Raw genomic sequence first — 5,904 nt, forward strand, 5'->3', positions numbered from 1 at the left:
AGGTGCCATCTGGGTGTAGGTGTACAAACTGTTCTTACACCTCACCTTCCAGCTGATTGTCCAGGCTGGGCTTTAATTCTCCTCTCCTCTCCATACCCCCCTCTCTCCTTCTCCTTCTCCCTGCCTCCCTCTCCCCCTCTCCCGCTCCTTCTCCCAAGTTAATTAACCTGAGTGCCCTGAGCCATCGGGTCCTCATCAGTTGTCAGCACTACTTTTTAAATATGATCGTCATCCGGATCACTTCTTGCACAGACGATACAAGCAGCCCAACGTAATCCCACACCAAAGCCAACCATATTCTCTGAAGCCGATTGGCTGGAACCCAGAGTACATGTCAATCAAGTATTCTCAAACTTTAATACACAAATAAATATCTCACGAGTCCTGTTAAAAACAAGTACCTCCACTCTAAGCACCAGAGATTTTGTTTCTGGGCTGACGCCTCCTAACAAATAGCATTTTGATTAAACACTTAGGTGTGGGGCTGGAGAGATAGTGCAGTGGGTAAGACACTTGCCGAAGCATCAATCCCTGGCATCCTACGTGGTCCCCTCAGCACCGTCAGGAGTGATTCCTGAGTACAGAACGAGGAGTAACCCTTAAGCGTTGCCAGGTGTGACCCCCTCCCCAAAACAAAATAAAAATAAACACATAGGTGATTCTGATATAACCACTCCTTGAAGAAAAAAGTCTCATAATCAGCAATATGGTGTTTCTGATACCACCCCCCTCCCCCCAAAAAAGCTGATTTAACTTAAATCTAACTGAAAGAGCTGAGATGATCCCTTCCAGCTCTCCAGGCTCTCCAGTCTTTAGGCTAAGAGCCCACAGCCCTGATCAGGGAAAGAGCTGGTGTAAGGTCTGGTGAACCCAAGGCACAGCCCATCTCAGGGGGGATGAGTAAGTGGAGCGAAACAGCAGCGACTGTCACTTCCAGGGGATGAACATAATTCAGTCCCCGCCAGCTCGTCCCTCCACGCAGAATGCTAGTTAAGTTCCTCATGGGTTAAAAGAATGAAGGTAGCTCCCTAATTTATTTCACTTATAATCAAGTAATAGAATGGGGGAAACCTAGCTCCATTAATTTCTGTATGCTGATATTATTTCCAGAACAGCGAGCTCATTTGATTTTTTTTCCCATGGAAATTAATTGAAAGTAATATTCAATGACATAATCCAAGACCCCAAACAAAGACTGGATTTAATATTGTTTTCCTCGTTGGCAGGAAAACCCACCAAATGACTCCGGATATTCAGGCAAGCTCTAGCATAGTGTCCAAAGTGATAAAGGGAAAAATGTGTAAAGGACAAGAATTGTTCTAAGTGGCTGAACCATTCCAGAAATCCTTGGCGTGATGGCCTGCCAGAATCTCAGTTTAGCAAAGGTTGCTAAAGGACACTGGACAGGAACGGGCAATGTTTAACTTAAAAAAAAAAAATCCATCACGCTTACAGCAAAGTAACTTCTAGACCTTGAGTGACACAACATGACAATTTTATTGGCTGACCTTTCAAAAAAAGAGAAGATCTAATTAGACACACTGGTGGGTAACTTCTGAATTATGATGAGCAAGCAGGGGTCTCTAATCCTCCCACAATTGCAGGGAGTAATATTGCTAATTAGAGTGCAGCCTTCCAGCCTGGAAACACAGCTCTCCGCTCTCGTCGGTGGGGGCTGTGCTTGCTCTTTCTGCAACCCAAATCGAACTGAAAGAGCTGTCAAGATCCTTCCCAACACACTCCCGGATATCCTGCACCAGAAGGATTCCCCTTGGTACGGTTTTCAGGGTATTTCTACAGCATGAGCAGCATGTTTCCTTGGGAGCCCGGGGACTTCAGGTGGGCAATCATTCAAATGAGGAAAGTCAAGAAATCCCAGTAAGCCCACCTCACCTCCTGCACAGAACAAATTCTACATGGGTTAAAGATTTAAGGTCATAAACAAAGTCTGCAACTAGTAGGCCATTGATGAGTCTGCTGGCCACTGCGTTTATAAGAGTGAGAGGTTGGCAAAAAAAAAAAAAAGGAAATAGTTAAAACATGACTAACCCTCAGAAAGGGAATGTGCAAACCGAAACTCTGGTTTCTTCGTCTAATAGAATAATACATGGCGGCTAAGGCAGTTTCTTAAAAGAGGTAGAATTCTATATTCTGGTATATAAAGATGTCTATGACACTGGTGAGTGAAAAGTACACGTTAAACAAACAAAAAAAACCCACAAAAATATGTATGTGTGTATGCATAAAAGAAATCCTGGTGGAAAAGGGGGCAGAGAATGCATAAGGAATGAACATTTTTTTTCTATCTAGAGGTAAAGAAAGGGGCCATCTCTCCTGCTATACTTTATGTCTTTTGGCATTTTTAATTTTTCCTTTTGTCCATAAGGTAGTACAATTGGGTCATATCATTTATAACATAAACATTTAAATTGTTAAATTCCACCCCGTCCAGAGTGAAAAGGCAAAGACATCATATAAGTAGTGCAATCAGCAATATATTTTTTTTTTGCTTTTGGGGTCACACCTGGCTATGCACAGGGGTTACTCCTGGCTCTGCACTCAGGAATCACCCCTGGCAGTGCTCAGGGGACCATATGGGATGCTGGGAATCGAACCCAGGTCAGCCGCATGCAAGGCAAACGCCCTACCCACTGCGCTGTTGCTCCAGCCCCAGTAGCGCAATCATTCTAGAAAAATACATTTCTCTTAACTGCAAAGGAGTGAAGAGACTGTGAGATCAGGGTTGGGGCTGATGCTTTTCATGCGTCCCACTCAGGAGCCCTCCCTGGCACACATGACCTCCCAGGCATTGCCAAGTGTGGCCCAGAGTGGCCCTGGGGGTTGCCTGCGGCCTCAGACCCTCCCACTGAACCACCAGTTTAATAAGCAGAATATCACTGAGAGTGGTTCCCAGGCCCATGAGTAGCTCTGGGAGCCCCCCCTCCACCAAAAAGTAAAAATACTAAAGGGCAAAATAACCAGGTGTGAAGCCTAGGGTTTGAACCCCGCATTACAAAACTAAGCTAGAGGGGAGCATAACATGATGCTCACCATACCCATGCCATGGGACCCGCACCAGGCTGTATCACTCGAGATGCCCCAGAGGGGGCGGGTGAGACCCCCTCCCTGCCCCAAGGGACCCAGCCCCGACAGCCGAAAACCTCCAGAACCCAGCCACCACCATGCCCACAGCCACTCTCCACATGCTCGGGCCGAGCATCACCCACTAGTGAATACGTTCCTAGACCACATGGCTGCATTTGTGGCCACACGATACTTCAAACCACACGCCCTGTACTCCAATATTACTGCACACATTTGATGGCATTCAAAGTAGGAGGCAACCAATTTTAGAGGGAAATATACAATTTTTTACAGATATATATATATGTAAAAGCACAGCAGAGCCTGGCAAGCTCCTCATGGCATATTTGATATGCCAAAAACAGTAACAATGATGGGTCTCATTCCCCTGACCCTGAAAGAGCCTCCAATGCAGCACCATTGGGAAGGAGGAGTAAGGAGAGGCTACTAAAATGGAGACATTACTGGTGCCCACTCTAGCAAATCGATAAACAACAGGATGACAGTGATACAGTGATATATAAAAAGCACATAAGGCTCAACCTTTAACAACATGTTAGTGATCTCTTATAAAAGGGCTTAATAGCCTCTGGGTGAAATACAACCTCCACACTCTTTCTGCTAATGATACTTTTTGTATCATTTTCAGAAGTTTTTCATAACAAACAATACAAAATATATTATTTCAATTCTGCTTTAGGGCAAGGATTGGGGTTCGGGATGGAAATATCCGAAATACGGTGGTGGGAATGTGTAATGATGGTGGGATTGGTGTTTGAATATTAAATGTAATCAAATATTGGGAACTACTTTATAAAATTTTAAAATTAAAAATAAATTTAAAAAACAAAATGGTAGGGGCCGGAGCGATAGCACAGCGGGTAGGGCGTCTGCCTTGCACACGGCCGACCCGGGTTCGATCCCCGGCTTCCCATATGGTCCCCCAAGCATCGCCAGGAGTAATTCCTGAGTGCAAAGCCAGGAGTAACCCCTGAGCATCGCTGGGTGTGACCCAAAAAGCAAAAAAAAAAAAAAAATGGTATAAAAGGACTGAAAAAAAAAGGAAAGAAAAAAGCAAGAGAATTAAAGCCAAACTGTCCAAGTTCAAATTCCAACATTTCTATCTGGGTGGGACACTTTATTTTAAGTGGCCTGATAGCAAACTCCAGTTTTCTGTGAATGGAAAAGACTCCGAGTGCCCAGCCACGGCGCTGGTCCTGTCCCCCTGGACAGAGCCTTCCCGTTTCCCAGCCTCCTCTGCAGCTGTGGGCTCGGGTCTGAGCCGCAGAGCTAAACAGCCCGGAGCTGTTTCTAAAAGCACCTGCACTCCCGCGGTGAAGGCGGCAGGTGCGTCTGAGCTACTCCTTCCCCGAAGCACAGCAAAAACGCAGACACCCAGAGCGACATCCCAGCCATCCTGCCTGCAGCTCTGCTCTGCAGTGTGGGGAAAAACCATCCCTACTGACGTCCTACATACTGTTACTGGCAGCCACGCCAACCACTGCTAAGACAGCTCTCCTTTCATGCTTCTCTGTGGGGGCTCCATCCAACTCTGCTCAGAGTGTTACTCCTTACTCTGTGCTCAGGGGTCACTTATGGCAGTGCTTCCAGGGCCAGAGATGGGCCGTGGGCCTCCACCTGCAAGGTAAGTGCCCTGCCCGCTGTCCTACCTCTCTGGCTCCAAACAGCAGAAGTGGAAAAGGCAAGTGTCCTCTGAGGTCAGTCCAAGCTCAGCTCAGACCCCCTCTCTCCACCCTGCTCCCCAGGGCCAGATAAGGACTTCGAAAGAGCAAAGGGATGCTGAAAACCCACTCATTAAGCAAAGCAGTATTTTAATGCAGTGTCGGTCCTGTCCATTTTACTGTGATAACACAAAACATAAAATATCTCTGGGAATAATCACACTTAAGCGTTAAATTCAGTGGTATTAGATGCATTCTGAAGGTTCTAGAAACTCCCACTGTCCCTCTCCAGAACACTCTTCAGTTTCCAGCACCGAAGCTCTAGCCCCACGCAACAATGATGTCTCCTGGCTGCCCGGCCCTGGCGACCACCACACCACTTGCCATCTCTTCTCGCCACCCACTGTCAGCCCCTCAGATCAGGGTTGGGTTTGTCCTCTCACGATGACTGAGTTCACTGAGCTTCAAGGTCCCTCCACGTGAAAGCATGAGTCAAAATGCCCTTTCTCTTCACCTGATGGTTTTAGAAGGAAGAAGCAGGAGCAGGAGCTGGGAGTTCGATGCCTGGCACCACATGCACCTTTCCCCCCACCCTACCCCCACCCCCGTGCCCTCAATGCTGCAGACTGTGGTTGTGGCGATTCCTGAGAGGTTCCGGGCCTCGAACCGGGCGGCACCATCTCGATAGACCCAGTTAGCTCGGAGTATCAGACAGAGCCCAGGGCCTCCACAGCTCGGGAGGGGAAAAACAATTTTTTTAATATAAGATCAACACAATTGATTTTCCCTTTTGTGTCGGGCACCACACAGCCTGCTACTGATCTTGTCTTTATTTAAAATGTTCGAATTTTGTCCACAGTGTTTATTTTTGTATTGATTTTGTTTTTTAAAAATATTGCGTTAGCTTATAACATAGCTTGTGAACTTAGGGGGTTTTATGGGGGGAGGGGGAGTACAAACTGAAGTTCCACTTAAATCTTGTGTCTGTAATGAATGCATTGCTTACCTCGCCTCCCCCCCCCCCCCCAGCACTGCTCCATGAATAATGCCGGGTGGTGCGTCTAAGAACCTTCCCTCTTTCCTCTTTCCTCTGGTGTCTTGATATCCCCCTTGCCCCAGGACTAGCTGATTTCTAGAG

The sequence above is a fragment of the Sorex araneus genome, chromosome 5 (genome assembly GCF_027595985.1).
Source record: "Sorex araneus isolate mSorAra2 chromosome 5, mSorAra2.pri, whole genome shotgun sequence".
NCBI classification, from domain to species: domain Eukaryota; kingdom Metazoa; phylum Chordata; class Mammalia; order Eulipotyphla; family Soricidae; genus Sorex; species Sorex araneus.